Source organism: Camelus bactrianus, unplaced genomic scaffold (genome assembly GCF_048773025.1).
Source record: "Camelus bactrianus isolate YW-2024 breed Bactrian camel unplaced genomic scaffold, ASM4877302v1 HiC_scaffold_28, whole genome shotgun sequence".
Lineage (NCBI taxonomy): Eukaryota > Metazoa > Chordata > Mammalia > Artiodactyla > Camelidae > Camelus > Camelus bactrianus.
In genome coordinates this window covers 1,037,648-1,060,047 of record NW_027413942.1, presented here as the reverse complement: position 1 = coordinate 1,060,047, position 22,400 = coordinate 1,037,648, and the positions used below count along the sequence as shown (strand labels likewise).

At 37.1% G+C, this 22,400-nt stretch overlaps 1 pseudogene; it reads right to left on the bottom strand.

The window, feature by feature from the left end:
* Positions 1 to 347: 347 nt before the first annotated feature.
* LOC141576745 (guanylate-binding protein 6-like) lies at positions 348 to 22,021 on the bottom strand (annotated as a pseudogene).
* Between the last annotated feature and the right edge of the window lie 379 nt (positions 22,022 to 22,400).

Here is a 22,400-nt window from a genome sequence, read left to right as displayed (position 1 = left end):
ATGAGTGACACAACCACACTTCCATGGAAAAAGAGACACAAGGAAGAATATTCCAGAGTTGTCATATCAGTCCTAGTACAGTCATAGAAACAGAATCCACTTAAGTTTGTTTAAACATAATAATTTGTACAGATGATAAAGGAATAGAGATCAAAAAACACAAAATTCTTCACCAAAGCCTTTACTTTTTGGCCTATAGGTAATAAGAGGGATATTTATTACCCTTTGAAATAATAAACAAATGTCACACTTATTCATACATCCAAACATTAAACTATTTATTCATTGTTTCAATCACCATGCACTCTAGGTTTTACCTTACTTTAAAGTTACCATATTTGGTCCTTAGGGCTCTATAATACACAATTATATCTCCAGGCAAGATGCACTAGGTTGAAACCAAACTTAAAAAATGACTATTTGGTTGCAACTTAGATTCTTGATCACTACACATAAAATATTTATATATATACACACACACATACACATACATACACATACACATGTCTATATACACACACACATCTATATACACACACACATATATATATACATGTATATAATTACAATATTTATTTCTGCCTAAATAACATTATGTAAGGCCCATACACAGTGTAAGCTGCATGAGGACAAGATCTTTGCTTTTCTCCCTTTACATAATCCAGAACAATGGCAGGGAGGACATAAGAATTTAACAATGTAAATAATTAGAACCAAGCATTCCTTAATGAGGATTAGAATAGATGTGTGAATAAATTGTTAACTACTCTTTAAAGCCTTTTTATTTTTCTAAGTGACCATTGTCAGTTTTATTATTTTTTATTGAAAGAAAATAGAAACAGTATTTCAAAGAGATATCTGCACTCAAGTTTATTGCAGCATTAACCACAGTAGCCAAGAAATGAAAGCAACCTAAATGCCAACACATGAATGGATACAAAAGATGTGGCACATATACATATACACAAGGGAATATTATTCAGTCACAAGGAAGGAGGATATCCTGCCATTTGCAACATCAATGGACCTTGAGCACATTATGCTAAGTGAGATAGGTCAGAGAAAGACAAGTACAGTGTGATATCACTTGTATGTTGAATCTAAAAAAGACAAGGCTTCTCTTTGCTCTTCAATGCAGGGTGTGTCTAGTCCAAGGGATTAGAACATCTGCTTAAGTCAAGCTCTCAGTGGGAACAGATATACAGATATTTCTGTAGAATAGTTTACTTTTCCATTAAACCCCATGATACATTGGTCACATATTCATTACTATATGGTTTCTTCTTTAAAAGGCAAAGCCATTCATTCTTCCTTCTGAACACTTGAAGCCACGACTAGACGGAGTCATTTAAATTCTCCAGTGGAGATGAGTTAACATCCTCGCAGAGATACTGAGACTGTGGTGAATAAGGTCACAGAGGGGGAAACTGTACCGAAAGAGTTTCTTCTGCTCCTCTGGTCCTTAAGTCAAATTAGAGACCTTAATCTAATATCTAAAATCCAAACAATCTATTATCTCAGAGGTTTGGAGTGATCATGGAATTCTGGCAATTGAAAACAATCACACATGTGTCAGCTTTTTGTTTATACAGAAGTTTCTTACTAAGTACCCTCTGTGCCTAAACATACACTATGAAGATGTAAAGAAAATACATATATATATATATATATAAAATGGTGTCTGTCTTCAGAAGAACTATACTTTTATTTGAAAAAAATGCTAGACCAAGTTAGTTGCACCTGGGCCAAGACTGTGTTCATACCATGATGTCATGTACCTCTAACAGGGAGACTGTGATGTCTTTTCCTGATCTGAGCATCACTCCTAGCTTGGATCCTGATTCTGAGAGTCCTTGAAGTGTTTGGGCATTCTCATTTCCCAGCATATGGATCCAAGTACATTTCCAGAGGTCCCCTAGGAGAGGCACTGTGAAAATCATTATCATTTATCCTCATCCCAGAGTTGCAAGGTCCTCTCTCCTGGGATCCTGCCCTCCCCTCCAGGTGATAGTTCCATCATCTGAAATTGGTTTAGACCAAGGCTACGGATTATAACCTTTTATCAATGTTACCTCTCAGCTTCCTATAAATATCCTTGATTACAATGGTTTCCTCCCCATTCTTTTTTTCTCTACAGACACCTTGTTTTATTTGCCATCTTCAGAATTTTCTCTGGTCAGGTCTGCTAGCTGCCACTCCAACCAAATTATAGACTGAATGTTTGAATGTGTTCTCCAAAATCCATTTGAGGAAACCCCAAATACCAATGTCCCAATGTGCTTGGAAATGGGGTTTGAGAGGGATTAGATAATGAGTGTGGGGCCTTCATGAATCTAATTAGTGCCTATATAACAAAGAATCATGAGATTCATTCTCTCTGTCTCTCTCTCTCTCTGTCTCTCTCTCTTCACCATGCTAGGACACAGTAAGAACCTTGTCATCTGTAAAGCTGTAAGAGGACCCTTACCAAGAAAATAACAATGCTGGCACAGTGCTTTTGGACTTACAGCCTCCAGGACTGGGAGAAATAAATGTTTGTTTTGTAAGCCACACAGTCTATGGTAATTTGTTATAGCAGCCTGAGCTAAGACAAACCACGATGCTCATTACTCTTATTGTATGTACTTGAATTCTGATGTTTAAATGCCAACACCTGGCCTCTATGTGTCTGGGTTTTTCATTCCCCATTACTATCAAGGCATCCATTTCTGCAGTGGTGCATCACCCCTTCTGTACTTGCCTACAGCAGAGACGCCACAACTGAACTTAAGGATGATGGGAATTCCTCTCACCAGTGAATATTCTTAGTGTTTAGTAATTTGTTTCTAAACACTGTAAAAGTGTAATTGAAACCTATGAAGTAAAGGTTACTGTTGTTGAGATTTCAAGGGGTAACAGGAAAGTTCATACCTTATTTTTGAAGCAAATATAAGGGATTAAAAACCAAGGCCAAAGCAAAAACAAGATTAGGATGCAAACGTTATTTTCTAGTATTCTGATCTTAGTCTTATACCCCTCATTAAGCAGGCTAATGTCATTTCTGGAAGCAATGAGCAATTCCATTTATTCACATTCCGTTTACTATTTTAATTATTAGTATTGTAGTTTGTTTTCTTTGTTATTCAAGAAATAACACAAACTAACTTTGCAAAATTGAAAATATAGAGTATATAATGAAAAGCATGTGTCCTTTCTATCCCTGATGCCAAGCTGTCTTCTCCAGGAAGAACCAATGATAACAATTTCTAATGAATCTTCCAGAAATGTACTATACATACATGTGTATGAGTGCCCAAAATAATTGCCTTTTTTTTTTTTTACGGTGAACACATTATACAAACTGTTTTGTGCCTCATTTTTTCACTCTACATTCTATCTTCCAGATTGTTCTATATTTATACAAATAGAGCTCCACTATCTATTTACTAGCAACATATTATTCTAGTATAAATACATGCAAAATATATATTACCAAATTACATAAATGAGCATTAAGTGGTTTCCAATCTTTTGCCATTAGAAGTGAAGCCTCAGTGAAAATCTTGTATATATGTACATACACATATATATGATTTTGCACACATATATATTTCCTAAAACTCAACACACTATATCAAATTGTCCATGCATTTATTCTATCTAATGTGGGCCAGGCATCAGTATTCTCTAGAAATCACTTTTTATGTTTAAAGCATTGCTGGATGAAAGTGAAAAGCATGCATATCAGAAATAGGCCTGAGAACATACATGTATATTATATTATATATCTGATTTCTTTACAAGGAGAGCTACTTCTTTTTAAATAGTGAGCTCACTACTTTCATAACATTACCAAGAATGTTAGCTGGGGCAGGCAATAACGAAGCGATTCTTTTGCCAAGGTTGTCCAAGGCTTGTGCAAGCAAGGAACTATCATCATTTTTAGTATCAACAATTCTCTCTCCCAAATTATTTATCTCTGTACTCATCACCTCACATTTCTTTCTAAATCCTTCAGTACACAGATCTTCTTGGACCAAAAAAAAAAAAAATGAGGAAGGAAGTAAAACTTTTTAAATCCCCCATTTTTTCAAGGATTACATTTTGTCAAACTTTGAAACTTTGTCAGACTATCTTTGTTTTATTCCTAAAATTGTTCTCTCTTAATCATGAAAGGAGACTCTTGTAACAAGGTATATTTCCTGGTTTGGACCGAAATATTAAGAAGAAGTGTAGTTTACAGCCTTAATAATATTCATATACCTTAGGGTTTTGCCAGGAGGCTAAGCCTGGCATGAGGACAAATGTAATATTTTCCAGTCAAAAAATGCAAATGAGAGGTAGCCTTGGTCTGACTGCACTAATTCTCAGTCCCACTCAGGATGACACTGTCACCCATATTATAGAAATCTGTTATAAACACATGGCCCCTAAACTATAGAAATCTCTTATAAATCATGTTCAGATGAACAATGAGAGAAATCCCTCCAAGCCACATGATAGCTTGGGGATCTGTCCACACCTGGAGGCAATGCAGCAAGTGTAAAATCTATCATTTCTATGTGTTTTTAAGTCTGGACATTTCTGGTAGTTTTATGTCAGAACAGATCTACCTCAGGGCCTTGGGCTGAGCAGGTCTCTTGGTAAAAGGTAGTGACCTTGGTAGAGGGTACTAGTTGTTGTTCATATTAAACACACATAATTGGAAAATCTGTTCAATCAAGCCCTGTGAGATCATTTTAAAATTCTCTAAATGGCTATTCAACCCTATTTATATTCTCTGAGGGCTTGGAGTAGAGGGGGGAATACTCATCCTGAACTCTCCAAAGTCTACTTACAGAGCCAAATTTAAAGGTTTTGGAAGGATTCAAAGGCTTCAGGGTTTTAATAAATCACAAGCAGTAGATGCACTTGTGATCTCTGCATGACCATGCTGTAACCTTCACCCATCCCTTCCTGGGGTACCAGGGCAAACCTATCAAGCTCTACTACAGCCACAGCCTGATTCACCTTCAGCTGATGCTCCAATATCTTGTTTGGCTCTCTCAGCAGGTTTTCTCTTTCTCTCACCATCTTCTCCATCATCTGAACTATGTGTTTCTGGAGACTTCTCTTCTGAGCCTCCACCTGCTGCTGCTGCTCCTGCAGTTTCTGTTTCAGCAGCTCCTGTTCCTTCTCAGCTGTCTCCTTCCAGGTCCACTCTTCTGCCCCAGGAAGGTATTAGAGAGGGAAAAAATAGGCAAGGATTGACCTCCACCCTCCTGAGCTCAGAGGCCAAACCAAATTAAAGAGAGAGGTAGGAAATCTCTGAAGTCCTCCCCCAAAACCCCATGTCCACACCATCGAGAACACACTTCAGAATGTGAGAGAAAAGGCTCTGCCTGTCTGGCGTCCAACCACAGTTCCCTTTGCTGTTTCCAGATGCAGCAGGTTTGTTCCACAGAAAGGAAGGAAGCTCCGGTATTGGGAAGGTTTTGCTCTCACACTTGTCAGAGGGCACTGCAAGAACATACACATCCCACTGTGAGCCCAGCCCTACCCTATACCTGCTATTTGCTTCTCCCCATCAGTGAGGGCTTTATCTGCCTGCAGGATTTCTCTAGTGCCATCTGGGACTGCAGAAACCTCTGGAGGAACTCATTTGCCTGAGGAACCAAGGAGGAGCACAGAAATTAGATTTCCAATAGGGAAATTTGTGATGCAAAGACAACTAAGTCCATGTAACTTTTGCTTCATGTTTAAAGTTCCATAGTGGTTCCTTACAATGAGTCCAAGCTCCTTAGAGTGACCTGTCTCTCTCCAGTCTCTTGCCCAGTGCTACTTCCTTCTCCCCACTCTAGAATCCAGCCAGTCAGTATCATGTTCAGTTCTACAAACCCCAAATCTCTGGTGCTTTTACATATCTGCTTTCCCAGTGTGAAATAGTGCCTCTAAATTGTTCTGCTGTTCTCCTCTGCCACTAGCTGTTTATAACTTTAGACAACTTATTTTAACCTGCCTATGCTTCTCAGTTCAGATCTTTAAAATGTTGATAATGTAGATGCTTCTTAATGCTATTTGAAAGATTAAGTTAAAGAGTCTAGGGAAAGAGCTTAACATTTTGGCTATAGGAAACAACAGTTCAATATATATTAGTTGCATTATTATTGTTTATTATTATTTTTATTATTATTATTATTATTATTATTATTATTATTATTATTATTATTATTATTATTATTATTATTATTATTATTATATTTGTTTCTAACACCTAAGTAGCTCTTTCCTGAGTGTTATAGCTTGCCTATGTAGTTGAATTCCTGTCTCACTTGTGATCATCCTAGTGTACAAAGACTGACTTGTAAATTATCAGTGCTCAACACGTCAAATATGTTGTTGAGTAAAAAAAAATGAATAATTTCTGTTCTGTCTCTTGTGGATTTAAGAAATCTGTACTCATGGTTGGGAGTTGACATTTGTACTCTCTTCAGGAATAAATAGCATGCATTGAACCTTTAAACCCACAGCTGTTTGAATGGCCCCATACACTCTCTTTATGCATGCGTGGAGCTGCACTCTCAGATTTTCAGGAGACCCCTTTGAGTATTCTGTAGGTTCCCCATGTTTCCCTTATTCCTCACCTTCACTCCTTTCATGGGCACTTGGTAATATTCCTTTTCAATAATTTCCTTTGCTTTCCTGTAGAGTTCATGACCTCCAGGAACAGAGAAATTTCCTGCCGAGATACTTTTTATTAGTGTCTTTGAAAGCTGATCAAGTTTAGTCTGGCAATATTTGATTGATGTCTCTTCATTCTGCATCAAGAAATCATCTTTCTTATTCTTTATGATTTCCTAGAGGGAAGAAAGTTAGAGGGCTGTCACCAGAAGCAAGGAACAGAGGAAGTAAATTTCCAAAGGATCTGGTAGAAGAATTGGTCTAACTGTGTTCCTCATGAGAAAAGTATTCTGTTGGAGGACATGTAATAAAACAGCAGTCACAAGATTTGATTTATTCACAGCTCTGAAAACTCTGGAAGACCATGGGGAAGTTCCCTAACCTCCTTTGGGTATTTCATCTGAGCTGTTGGAGTTGCATTACCTAATCTCTCTGGTTCCTTGAAGCTGCCACATTCAGTGATTCTGTCTTCAATGATAGATACAACAAGAAGCAACCTAAGCTGAAAGTGGCCTGAGATGTGGATCTGAAAAGAGAAATTTTGGTTCCCAGCCATAGGAGTGTGTTCACAGAAAAAGAAGCCAGCTAAAGAATGTCTTGGGTGTTCTGGACAGGCTTGGAATCCACAGAAGTATTTATTTCAAGAGGATATCTATACTGATTTTTCATTGAAGGTCAAAGGGAGTTCCAGATAAACTGCCTGAGTCCTGGCAGTCAAAAAAGAAGGAAATGTAGTCCTTTGAAACTCTGTCCCTCATGAGAACATGGACTACTTTATCCTTGAGTGAGAGATGAGCCATGGGACCGGTAACAACACTTCTAGGCTTCATTCTTCAAGGGGAGGTGACATAAAGTAAATACTAAGACAGATTACCACAAGGTTCCTCTGGAAGTCCTGCTTGTCTTCCTTGAAGGAGTGCTCCATGAAGACTGCAGGGGCTTCCCTCTCACAGGCAGCATGCACCTCCCGCAGCTCCTGCAGCATGTCTGTGGGGAAGCTCACTCGCTGGGCTATCTGCTCGCTGTAGTGGTTGTCTGCCTTCTGAATGGCAGCTGAGTTCTCCAGCTGGGCCAGAGTTGTCACTGCATTCTCCAAGTGAGGTACTGCTCCGCTATTGCTAGTATCCAGGTAGGTCACAACCAGAGTCCTCAGCCCTGAAGAAGCCAGGAAATTTAGGGTCTAAATATCAAGTTATCAGTCAATGGCTCCAGGATTCTGAGACTATGCTTCTAGGGTCATATACACATGCACACACACAAACACACACACGCACCCCTACCTCCTTCTACTATTATCACCTTCATTTTCTACTGACTGTTCATTTTTATGGTTTTCCAGGCCACAGGACTAAAAAAGTTAATATCTACTTCTATCTAACATACTAGGGGCTACCTGGAAAATACAGTTTCTCAATTTAAAAATTGAAAGCAATATAGATTACATAGATAGACAGATGAGGCAAAGTGTACCATGTTTAATTTATTCCTAATTCTGAGGCTTTGAATGGATTTTCAGTGATTTATGGGCTAATATTTATTTTTCGACCACTCTAAATTCTCAAAATATCTTCTGAATTCTCCTTGTGAAGAACACTTTTTGTATAGGACTTCCTTTGAATACATGCAGTATTCTGTTTTTACACCAAGAGAGTGATTATATTCTAAGTGGAAGATGTTTTCAGATAAGTGGGAGTCACCGATATCATTGACAAAATTGCAATTTGGGGAAGGAATTTGTAAATCCCCCAAAGTGAGATAATTATAAAGTATACAGATTTCTTCATGGAGTATAAATGTCTGTAAAATCAGAATCCTTTATAGAATCAAACAAAAATACTAGAAAGCACATTATATAAAATATTCAACACATAGCAGTCCCCATGGAAATGGGAAAAAGAGATTCACCTTTCCCAGTGACCATGATTCCTTCTGTGAGGGTCTTGGTCCTTGCATCAATGAAGATGTAAGAACAGAAATTTTTTGTTTGCTCCTGGAATTTAGGATCCAGTTGGTCTTCAGATACCATCCCAATATTGGCTAGAATTTTTTTTCTCTATGTTGGCCAGTCAAAGACAAAACACTTCCATCTTGGAAATAAATGCCTGATGCAGTCTCTGGGTAGATTGGATGTTTGGGCTTTGGGATTCTTCCCTGAGGGACAGAAAAACAGGGATTAGAGTGTGTAGAGTCTTGAGGCGAGGGGGTTTCAGGTGTTCATGGCAGGGATTTGTGTGTCTTTGCCATTTCTACACATAGAACACTTTTAACATAGACATTCAATACTTCTTTGCACATCAGACTTATACGAATGATATAACTGCAGAGAAATTTAGGGAGACATCTGATCCAGTAAAGGAAACCTATGGCTGGTCTCTCCAGACATGCACATAGTAGAGTGGTTGTCCAAGATGTGTTTGCTTAACTAGCAGCTAAAAGGATGAAAGGTCACATGAAACTTTCTGCTCAACTCAACCTCATGTAGGAATTGAGCTGCAGAACCAAAAAGGAGAGCTACAAACAAGGGATCATGGACAGTAATTGGAATATTAGGAATGACATCCTCATTATTTAAGAAAAACTGTTTTGATGCTAAAAATAATTGATGCAGTGTTATGTATTTATTAGTAAAAACCTCTGAAGTATAAATGTACCTGAAATATAATTTTAAGGTATCACCACTAATCTATAATCTCTTTGAGGTAAATGTTTATATCTGGTCCTCTCCTGCCAGCCAATTTCTTAATAGCTGTTTTGAGAAATCATAAATAGAAACGTGAAAGGAAGAATGACTAAATTGGGATTGATATTTCTCTCAAGGTTTCAATAGACACACATCCTTGGAAATGTAACCCATGAAAATAATTTTTTACCTTGTAATTAATTCATGGGTAAACATGTGGGAATTAGGAGAAAGCTATGATGTGGAAGGTAAAATGAATATTCTAATAATTGTCAGTATTATTGAAAAGGCATAGATTGTAAAGACAGTCAATTCTTCAGGTTTATTTAAAACATACAGTCATTTTGTAGATGATATAATTATACAGGATTAGAAAGTTTTCTAGCCCTCTTTGAAAAGAATAATATGTGAAATCTATATTTTGTTCATTAGATAAGCTTTTCACTGCAGTTTCATGTCTAACAATTAGCTGATTAGTTGTTTTCTTCAACAGAGAAAAATTGAAGGAACAGGAAACACAGTGTCCAGTCTTTAGAATGTTTCATCACCCATGTAAATCTGGATGGTAAATTTAAAGATGTATAAAAAACAAATTGGTTTTGAGTAATTTCACTTTACACTTTACTTTTCTTGAGTAAACTTCAACTGTAGCCCCTAGATCTTTGCAACCCACTTTCCAGCCACCATTTCCACAGACTTTGATTTAGTCTCAAATACAAATGCAATCACAAAGATGAGGGATATTGTTTACTAGATCCCACACTCTATTGGACCGTACACTGCCCAGGCCATACTCTGATACTTGGAATCAGCTTCAGGGCATTCTCCAAGTACTCATCTTCTGTGATAGGCTGACTACATAACTGCAGCTCCAGGGTGAAATCCCATACAGTCCAGATAAATTCTGGAAAGAAATTCACAAATTCTGTGGAATCTTCTACTCTATCAGGTGTTTGAGAGGACTTTGTTCTGATGTTTTGCAAGCTCTGTTGCATAACTAACATTTGGTTAGGGAAAATAAACTCACTACCAACAATTCCCACATTTCTCTAGTATAAAAATATTATAATCACACTCTTTTGCCATGGGTCCCCTCTGCTCCACCCAAGAAACTAAATGACAGGAAGGGAGAGACTGACTCTCTCCTCATCCCCATGAATTCAGTGAAACATGGTGGTTCAGGACCTGGAAGGATACTGCAGATGCTCCAGGGCCTGGTAGTTGATGGTGCTCATGCTGTTCTAGACAAAGCTACTGCACAGAACCACGGTCAGGGCAAAGATCCATGAATCCTTCTTAGACTCATCCTAGAAAGCACATTAGAACAAGAGAGTTAGAAGTTTACCCCTACATTAGAAATTCATCTGTACACTTCTTCAATCATGGTTTCATTTATTATTTCAGCTAACATACTCACCATGCAAAGAAATTGAAGACAGATGTAAATGCAGATATCAACTTTGACAATTACAGAGACATTTCTTGTGTTTGCAAATTTTTCATATATAAAAGGATTCTAGTGTCCACAGTGCTTTCTTTTTCCTCAATTGGATAAAGTAAAATAACATATACAGAAAAACTAATATAGTACCTGTTGTGTAATTAGGAATTCAGTGATGAGTGTGGGCACTTATTCATTCTGCATATATTTATTAATCAGAGTCCATATAAAATATACCATAGTTGGCATAACTGGGTATTTAAATTATATGCAATCAATAAATACTTGCAGGAAGCTACTAAATATACCCCACTGTTCTTAGATTTTAAAAAAGCAATGCTAAAAATGAAAATTTTCTTTCAACATGATTATTTCAAAGCAGTGGACAAACATCCATAACAGTAAGTGCAACAATGATAGAAGTATCTGTAAAAGGCTTACTCTCAGTAATGTATATAAGCAGTGAAACCTATAGCTATAACACTAAACTAAAATTTAGAAGTCTATCAAGGAAGAACAGAGCTATGAAATTTGGAGAAAGAATATGTGATCTGAAAGCTTCCTCAATGTCTTGAGCTGAATATTAAAGAACTGGTAAATGTGGAACTGAAGAAATGAAGGTGATCCCATAGACAGGAAAACCCAGAGAAACAAAATTAGAGATGGGAGAAGACAGGGGTCTTGTAGTTAGAACAGAGTCATTTGAGGGCAGAGGGCAAGTGGAGAAGTTAAGATGAGTTTCATGCAGCCTAATCAAGGGCCCTAAAGCCCAGGCTAATTTGTATAAATCATAGCATTGTCTAAATGATGGCATAAACTGGAAATAGTTTTTTTTTATTATAAATGGCATGTAAAGTTGCTCCCAGTGTAAATGCAAAAACTGTGGTTTATGTTGAGAAGATTCTAAATGGGAGTTTGGGGGGATAAGAGTCTATTCATTACTTTCTTTCCCCAAAACCCAGTTTTTAAAAATAATCAATTAGGATAAGAAGAAGTAGCAGTTATGACAAACAATTATTTCAACACCAAGATTATATCATTGTTTAATATATGGCTTTAAAAATAAGCAGACTTTCTAACTCCTGTTGAGAAAAAAGACAGAGCTATAAAAATGTAGGTACTATTTCCAAATAAATCTCAAAACGGGGAAAGGAGAGATAGTTCATTTCACCCATTAGCAGAAAGCTAAAACACCAAAAATCCATTTTAAAATGTTTCTTGTAGGACAAAAACTTACTTTTATAGAACTTGCACATTCAGAGGTGTCTCACAGATTTCCAGAACACTCTGTGAGTAGTTGATGAACTTCATCATAGAAAATGTAAACCCGTCTCTTAAATCCAACCCTCAAATACACTCTTCACCTTGAAGCTAAGAAGGTGAATCAGAAATTTTTCCTCACTCACAGATTGATACTTCTCCTCTTTCTTAGTTATGCTTAACAGTAAGTTCTCAAAACCAGTAGGTGCTGCCTGGATTGCCTTTCAAAACTGAAGGACTTATTCCCCCAGCTGTTGGGAGTGCTGGTGGAAGAGAGTCTTCAGGTGTCAGCCCTCTTAATTAGAAAGGCTTCTGGAGCAGCTCTTCAAAAATGTATCAGCACCCCTGTCCCAAAATCAGGATAACTCAAAAAAGCCATTCCAGCCATGGAGCTCCCATGAAATTCCCAGAAATTGGGGATTGCAATGCAATGTAATTTCTTCTCTCCAGCCTGCTTCTTTCCCAATTACATGGTATTAAATCTGACTGCAGATAATATGGTCTTATCAATTGAATAAAAGACTCTTTTAGGGCAGGACATTTACTTTGGTCACTGATATCTACAATGCTTAGTCCAAAGGCCTGGAACTCAGCCGTTCAATAATGACTTACTAAATGTAATCAAGTCATCCACACAGTGCCAAGAAATAAAATAATTTATCTAAGACACTATGATAACTTACCTAGAAGTGAGATTCAAACAAAACATAGTTTGCCTTATTTACTAAAATTGATTTCTAGATTTTACAGATTAAACAGTAAAATTTCTAGGACCATGGAGAGATAAGGGGAAAATCCAGAATAAAAAGGATTTAATTGTGAATTTCTGCTTTACCATTCACACATCCCCCAGGCTCTAATTGTGCAGAAGGACCACCAGAGTACGATTGGGCTTGTGTGGGTGAGGCACACACCACATCCAGATGTCCTTGGTTTCAGACTGCACTGTAGAGCCTAGAGGAAAGCCTGTGAGGAGAGGGGAGAAAGCAGCATTCAGTTAGAGCAGATAATCTAAACAACCAAGGGGCTACAGAGTCAGATCTATTGGAATGTCAGTATCCCAGCATACGAGTTGGTGCTTTCTCCATTTCCTCAAGAATGTCCTACTTTGTGTGTCATCTGTTTCAAGGAGGAAGGAACATTAATTGTGATAAAGATACCAAGCAAGGGCTCAACATAGAGGCAAAGGGGAATCCATGAATGAGACAAAATGGAAGTCACTGATAACCATAACAAGAGTATCTTGAAAGAACGGTGAGGTTCAAAGCCAGAGAGAAATGGACTGAAGACAGACATGGGAAGAGAAAAAGTTGGGAAAAAAATCAAGATTATAATTTTTGTCAGACAAATTTTTCAAAAGTGGGGAGAGGTGTTAGCCACAGTAGTATATGACATACAGGAAATATTTTTAAGATTATAGACATTTGAACACATTTATATGTTGATGAGTATAGTCCATAAAAAAGCAAAATGTGTTTCAAGAGCGAGTAGACACAATTGCAAGGGTCCAGTGCTTAAGCATGTAAAATAAGGTAGGATTGTGAGAATTGGTAGGAGAAATTTTGCTTTACAGGAATAAAACATACAATATGATAATGAATTAGAGTAAGACAGTGGTTTAGCAGTGAGAAATAGGAGTGGAAAGTTGATTTGTTAAGAGAAGTTTGGTTTTCCCTACACAAGATCAGGACAAAAATTAAGAAGCTGAGGTATTAGCTAGAATCAAGCAATTGGTCCTTGACCCAGTACAACACTCACCATGATTCTGACCTGCAAGATGGTTCATCAAGTAGGATTTGCCTGTATGATACGGCCCTACAATGGCCACCACCAGCACTGGCAAAGAAATCTCACCAAGAATTTGCAGAGATTTTTGGTTCACTGAAAGAACCTTGACACTTTCCAGAAGACAAATGGGGTCCATCATTTTGGGTCTGGATGCCATGGCAACCTGCCAACCTAGAAGAGCTTCTTAGTGGAAATCAGATTATAAAGCCATTCTCTAACTCAGAATTATACAAAGCATCTATCAACTTAGGATAAGGTAAGTAAGAGTTCTATGCTTTCCATTAGACAAAATGTAACCAAGAATTAGCATACTGCAGAGGTTTTCCCCCATCATTCCCTCAAGTCTCTCATGATATTGGTAGTGAAATAATATAATATCACTCTCCAAACTGTTATTTCAAAATAATAATATAATTAAAGTTATTGTTATGATGCACTGAAGGCCTACAATATACCAAGCCCTTTGATAATAACTTACATATCCAGCTAAACTGATATTCACAAGAGACTGAAAGTTAGAAATTAACATAACTACTGTGGAAATGAGGTAAATGGTTCTCACAAAGGCTGAGTGAATGTCATTGAGAAAGGATTGAAAATCTACATACTTGAGCAAAATGACAGACTAGCAAACTCTAAGCTCTTGTTTCCCCAAGGAGATATAAACAACAACCAAAATACTAGCTAGAATAACCTTACAGTAGTTCCATAAAACAGTCAAAGGTCCAAAGCAACCAACCAAATACCAAATCAAGAAACAGCCTCATTCAAAATGGTAGGAAATTCTGTGGTTTTTCTGTTGCCCTCTGTCCCCATTGTGGTAAGGTCTTTAAGGAAGTGGCAAATCATTTCCCAATTCCCTCCCCTGATTCAGAGAGAGGGAATTTTATAATGTTCTAACTTGTCAGGGCTGCCTCTTCAGGTCTCTGTTTCACCTCACATGAAACTCAGGGAAGGGTGGCAGAGTGGTAGGGGGTGGTAAAACTTGGATATCAGGTGGAAAGAAGCAGCAGGTATTTCTCAAGGAAAAATGTGGAGAAACAGCTCCACAGATGCCTAGAGCAATAGGTTACCAGTGAATATATAAAATAGACTATCTAAGGCATCAATTGAGTTTCCAATTCCCTTTTTCAAAATAAACAGAGCAGAGCAGACTGCATTTACAATGTTCTGACACCTCATGGGCTGACTGAAGGACTGTTATCTTTTCCCTTATTTGGATCTTAGGCAGGGAGAAGCAGTGGGCATTGCTTGTTAAAGCTGCAGGGAGAATGACCTGCAGACACCTATGACAAGATATTATGGGTGTGTGATATTGAGATGTATAATAAGAAACACAAATTTGATCAATGTCCTTATTCCTGGTTTATAGCTCTTAAAACCCTATGTGATGAGAGAGATGAAATTATTTTTCTTGTAACTTTTGGTCTTTTGTCCTCAATTCCTAAAATACCTCCAGATTGATAAAGATGAAAGGAGAGTCTTTTGTTATTTATAACAAGCACCTTTCAACAACAACTGAGTTTATGTTAATGAGGTGATTTTGTAAAGCCCCTAGATCACTACAATGGAGTTGTTTGCTAGAGGAATCAATGTTATTAGAAAGTTGTAACATTTAGCCTGATGCTCCAACCACTGGGGAGCAGAGAAGAGATGAAAGTTGAGTTAATCACCAATGACCAATAGTTTACTCAACCATATCTATCTAAGAAGTCCTCCATTAAAAAATAAATAAAACCTAACTGAAATGGTTCAGAGAGTTTCTGGCTTGATGAATATGTGGATGTTGTTAGAAGGTGGCACATCCAAAGGAGTCATGGAAGCTCCACATGCTTTTCTTGATATCTTTCCCTTTGCATCTCCTATTTTGCTGTTTATAGGCTGTATCCTTTTTTAAAATAAACCAGTATTCTAGTAAGCAAACTATCCTTCCTGAGTTCTTAAGCCATCCTAGCAAATCATTGAACCTGGGGAAGAGATGGGTAACTCCAATGTACAGCAAGTTAGTCAGAAGCACAGGTGACAACCTGGATTTGTAATTGCATCTGAACTGAGGAGAAGTCTTGTGGGACTGAGCCCTTAATCTGTAGGGTATAAACTAACTCTTGGAAGTTAGGGTCAGAATTGCTTATTGTGAAAAAATGCTCACGTATGTGGTGACCAGAAATAAGTATAGAGAATAGAAAGTTGAGAAGAGAAACTGAATTTTTCTTTTTCTTTTCAGGGTGGAGACACACAATAGACAATCAAAAGTTCAAAGGAGGCATTCTTTGGGAAATTAATATACTTAAAAGGAGCACATATATGGGAAAACTGAAAAAGCAAAACACAGGCCCAGGGAAGATGCATGCTCAAAAAAGCCTAAAAAGATTTTAGAACTTGTCTTAAGTTTAATCCCAAGTTTCAAAATCAAGAGCCAGCTTAGGAAAAGACTTCCTTGTCAAAAGGCCAGTATGCAAAGAATGGGAAAGGTGACTGCTTTCATATATGCTCAATTTTCAGGGGGTGGGAGGGTAATAACTCAGTAGTAAAGCATGTACTTAACATGTCCAAAATCCTGGGTTAAGTACTGAGTACCTTCATTTAAAATAAATAAATAGATAAATAAACATCCAATTTTTCAACAACAACAACAAAAATAACAAGGCATACAAAATAAATGAAAATATGGCCCTTCCAAAGGAAGAATATAAAGTGGTAAAAAAAAAAAAAAAAAAAAAAAAAACAACCCTGAGGAAACATGTGCATTAGATGTTTTAGGCAAAGACTTTAAAATAACTTTTTAAAAATATGCTTAAAAAGCTAAAGGAAAACTCAGAAAAATAACTAAAGAAAATCAGAAAAACAATATATGAACAAAATTAGAAAATGAACAAGGAGATAAAAATAATTAAAAAAGGAACCAAACTGAAATTCTGAGGCTGGAAAATACAATGAATGAATTTACACATTTTCAACAGGGAATTAGCCTTGGTGGTAAAGCTCAGGGGAAGAGCATTTGAATACATATAAAGGGGACTAGACTTGCACAGGCAAAAAGACTCAGCAAACTTGAAGACAGGACATTTGAAATTATCAATTCTCAGGAGCAGAAGGAAGAAATAATTTTTTTAAAGTGAATACAGCCTAACAAACTTATGGAATACTGTCATATAGACAGGTATATACATTATGAAAGTCCCTAAAGCAGAAGGGAGAGGCAGGGCAGAGAGATTATTTGAGGAAATAATGGCTAAAAATTCCCAATGCAATGAAATATATAAATCTACAAATGCAAGATATTCAACAAACTCCAGTAGGATAAATAATCAGAGACCAATGCTGAGGCATATTATAATCAAACTGTCAAAAAAAAAAGAGAGAATCTTGAAAGCGACAAAAAGCAGTAACTCATCACATCCAATAAGATTGTCAGTCAATTTATCAACAAAATATTTGTAGGCCAGAAGGCAGTGGAATGATATGTTTAAATTGCTAAAAACTGAGTGATGGGGTAGGGGGGAACCTACCAATCAAGAATACTGTTTCCAGAGGAGGGGGGTCAAGATGAGGGATAATAACTTCTCACAGAAATGTGACTGAAAACTGGCAGAACTCCTATACAAACAAGATTTCAAGAGATATTTCCACATAATTAGGGAGGAGTAAAAACTTCAGGTTGGGACCTGTGCACCTAGGGAAGGACTAAGAGGAAAAGGAAGACTGTGCAAATAGACCCTAACCCTGAGGAGTGAGTAGGTCAATCCACAGACTTGGCATCCCAGTCCTGGGGTCCTGCACAGAGGGGACAAATCCCCTTGGCTACTTGGAGAAAGACTGAAACAGATAGAAAGGCTGGAAAAGCCTAGACTAGAAGGAGTGAATGGGTGCTGGTTTGCCACCAGACAGGTTGGAGACAGGTCAGCCTGAGCAACTACCACCTTACTGTACACCCCAGGAAGATTTTCTATTCAAATAACAACAAAAAGAGTACTGTTGTCGTTATATCTATATGAGATAAAAAAGTTATTTCAAGCACTATTAAAAGAGACAAAGAAGGACATTATGTTAAAAGAGTCAAGTTTATCTAGAAGATAAACAATTCTAAATATGTATACCTGAACCTCAGAGTTCCAAAATATGTGAAATAAACATTGACAATATTGAGCAACAGATCACTTAACACTAATACAATAGTTTAATACCTTACTTGCAATAATAGGTAGAAAAAACAGAGTACTTGAATAACACTATAAATTAATTGAACCTAACAGACATATACAGAACACTCTCATCCAAAAAGAGAAAACACGTTTTCCCAGATGGGCATGGAATATTTCCAAGGATAGACCCTATTTTAGACCACAAAACAAGTCAACAAATTTTAAAAGGTTAAACTCATACAAAGTATCTTTTCTGAACCCAATGAAATGAAACTGGAAATTAATAGATGGAATAAAACTGCAAAGTCTACAAATATGTGAAAACGAAACAAAATACAATTAAGAATAAAAATAAACTACCTGAAAATAATGAAGTCTATGTATGGAAAAACGCACAGGTAACTTCATCCTCATAGGTAAACTACTGAAGAGTTTTCCCACCCTCCTGCCTCCCCTTTTTGAGAAGGAGACTGCACACTTTAGGTCAATGTTCCCACACACTTGCTCCTTCTCCCACTTGCCACTCTTCTTCTGTTTCAGGAGGATGTCTTGAATCTTGAGAGATTTAGTCCAATGTACTTAGCTGAGAGGGGTCAGGATTTTTCCAACTTAATCCCATAAATGAAAATAAGAATGAAAATGCAAATATTGTTTTATATTATATTGAGAGACATATACATATATTTAGAGAGAGGAAGCAAATCTAGGAAAATGCCACCAGTGGGTAAATCTAGGTGAAAAGTTTATGAGATTCCCTTGTAATTGTTTTCCAAGGCAAATTTGATTTTAAAAATTAAGTACTAAAAACACAATTATACCATGGTTCTTCTGGCATATTTCTGATTGGCATTATAATAAAAGTTCCCTATAATATCTATGCATATTTCATAATCAGACTATATAAACATGATATTATATTCAAGTGTCTCAACTATTCAGTTCCATATTTATTGGTCAAGTATTCAAGATGCCTCAAATACTATCAAAAATATTTTTAAAAAATACCAGCTTTATCAGTTACTACTTGTGTGGCCTTAAACAAGAAGCCTCCCCTAGCTAAACCTAAGTTTTTAAGAATAATTATAGGGGTATTATAAAAAAATGGTAAGTCCAGTCTGGAGGATGTTTTGATAATAAAATCAGATAAGTCAAAGCTTATATATGAGCATAGTATGCAGCACAAAATGGGATTTCAGTGCATGCTTACTGAATTAGATGGAGATTTATCCACAATAATTGCACTAAACAAATTGGGTTACATATTTGAACACAATCTGCAAACTTCAGGTTACTAAGAAACAAGGTCTATAATTTTTTTTTTCAGAGCAAAGCAGCAAGAAAATTCAAACACTGCTCCTGTACCATCTCCTTTTTTCTGATTCTTCATTGTGGGAGAAAAGAATACAAAGGTAAAACAGGATCCTCTAACAGCTACATTATAATGACCAGAGTTGTCCAGTCCCCCTCTTTAAATGGAAAACTTAAAGGAAGCTGCAGGAAAATGTGAGAGAAACAACTTTATAAAAACCAGGTCTGCGGAATAGAATAGAAAGCCCAGAAATGAACTCACAAGCTTTTGGTCAACTAAACTTCGACAAAGGAGGCAAGAATATACAATGGAATAAAGATAGTCTATTCAGCAAATGATTTTGGGAAAACTGGAGAGCAGCATGTAAATCAATGAAGCTAGAACATTCCCTTACACCATACACAAATATAAACTCAAAATTGATCAAATGTTTAAACATAACACAAGATACAATAAACCTCCTAGAAGAAAACATGGGTAAAACATTATCTGACATACAGCTCAAAAATGTTCTCCTAGGGCAGTCTACACAAGCAGTATAAATAAAAGCAAGAATAAACAAATAGGACCTAACTAAGCTTACAAGCTTCTGCACAGCAAAGGAAACCATAAGTAAAACAAAACAAAAATATAAGGAATGGGAAAAAATTTTTGCAAATGATGAAACCAACAAAGGCTTGATCTCAAGAATATATAAGTAGCTCATACTACATAATAAGAAAAAACCAACAGCCCAATTCAAAAATGGGCAGAAGATCTAAACAAGCAATTCTCCAAGGAAGACATACAAATGATCATTAGGAACAAGAAAAAATGCTCAAGATCACTAATTATCAGAGAAATGCAAATCAAAACTACAGTGAGGTATCACCTCACAACAGCCAGAATGGCCATCATTCAAATGTCCACAAATGACAAATGATGGAGAGGCTATGGAGAAAAGGGAACCCTATTACACTGCTGGTGGGAATGCAGTTAGGTGCAGCCACAGTGGAAAACAGTATGGAGATTCCTCAAAAGACTAGGAATAGACATAACATATGACCCAGTGATCCCACTCCTGGGCATATATCAAGAAGGAACTCTACTTCAAAAAGACACCTGCACCCCAATGTTCATAGCAGCACTATTTACAATAGCCAAGAGATGTCAACAGCCTAAATGTCCATCAACAGATGACTTGATGAAGAAGTGGTATATTTGTACAATGGAATACTATTCAGCCGTAAAAACTGACAACATAACGCCATTTGCAGCAAAATGGATGCTCCTGGAGAATGTCATTCTAAGTGAAGTAAGCCAGAAAGAGAAAGAAAAATACCATATGAGATCTCTCATATGTGGAATCTCAAAAATTTTTAAAATGAATATAAATACAAAACAGAAACTGACTCATAGACATAGAATACAAACTTGTGGTTGCCAAGGGGGCAGGGCGGGGGGAGGGACAGACTGGGAGTTCAAAACTTGTAGATACTGACTGGCATATGCAGAATAGATAAACAAGATTATACTGTATAGCACAGGGAAATATATACAAGATCTTGTGTTACCTCACAGTGAAATGTGTGACAATGAATGTATGTATGTTCATATATAATTGAAAAATTGTGCTTTACAGTGGAATTTGACACAACATTGTAAAATGACTATAACTCAATAAAAAATGTTTTAAAGAAACAGACCTGTGATTTCTTAGCTGTGAATAAGTCACATAATTTTTAACATCAAATTAAAAAACTGCAGCTATTCAATCCTGTTCCAGGTTGGTTTTCAAAATGTGATCTACAGAAATAAAATCACCCAGAGGGATTGTTAAACCTAGGTTGTGTATGTACAAAACATGCTACAAATGATTCCAATGTTCTTATGAAAAACAAACCCACAAATGCGGGGGCGGGGGTTGGGGGACAGGGGAAGAGAGAGAATAAGAGGGAGGAAGAGGGAGCCAGAGAGACAGAAAGAGAAAGATAGTTTTGATGTGATCGTAATGTTTAAGTAATAAAGATCAGGGGTGAGGGGACTAAATTTATCTCTACATAGAGATTTACAGAGCTCTCAATGTGAGCTTTCTTAAATTGACTAATAGAAACATTAAAAGGAAACAATCTCTATAGATGACAGTTCCCTATAACCTCCTTGGCAGGGACTGTCTTATTCTCTGAATTCTAACGCCAGCCCATAGAGCTTGACAGAGCAAGAGAGGCAGGCCCCCAGGAGGACTCTCTCAAGGAGAAGAACATCGAGGGGGACACAGTGTGTCTGGCTGTCACTTTGCAGCTGCTACTGGTCCATAAAGAGAAGCTGAGCTTCCTTTGAACTAAAGCCAGCCACAGACCCCTGCATGCCAGACAGCAGGCCACTTGCCCTTCCTCAGGTGTCACTTTGAATCTGAAATCAATCTTGCTAACTACTACATACAGAATAGATAAGCAACAAAGTCCTATTGAACTATATTCAGCATCTTGTAATAACCTATAATGAGAAAGAATATATATATATCAATCACTGTGTTGTACACAAGAAACTAACACAGCATTGTAAATCGACTCTATTTCAATAAAAACAGAAAAGACATCAATTTTGCACTGCATGTAAAAGACAAGGACATACCTGCTCCACACACTGGGGATAAAAGAACGGTTCTCAGTGCCTCTCACACCTTGCTCACTAGCTCCTCCTACCAGTCTGACTCTCCTTCATGAAAGCTAAAAAAGAGCGAGGAGGTTCATCTTTTCTTGGTCCATCTAGTATGATGGTAATAAAACTGAAGCTGAAAGCAAAAGTAATTCATGCTGTTTTTCAGTTAGCAGAGTCATGCTAGAACCACTGATTACATTTCGAATATGGGTGTGTAGTTCATGGTGAGAGGAGATTAGAAAAAGCTATTTAATAGTCACATCTTAACATATGCCACTGCTTTCTGTGGGCTGCCCTGCACTGGAAGGCCTTCATAGCCCCCCTTCTTGATACATCTCTCCCCCCGTGTAAAGTTGCCAAAGGCGGCTTAAGTTTCCTTAGCAAACAAGAAAAATAGAAAATCCATGGCACAAATGTAAGCAAGGCTGTATACAACAAGTATATTTCAAGCATTTTCCTCTTGGCGGGGATTCCTGGGTATTTTTGTTAGTAAAGGGCTTT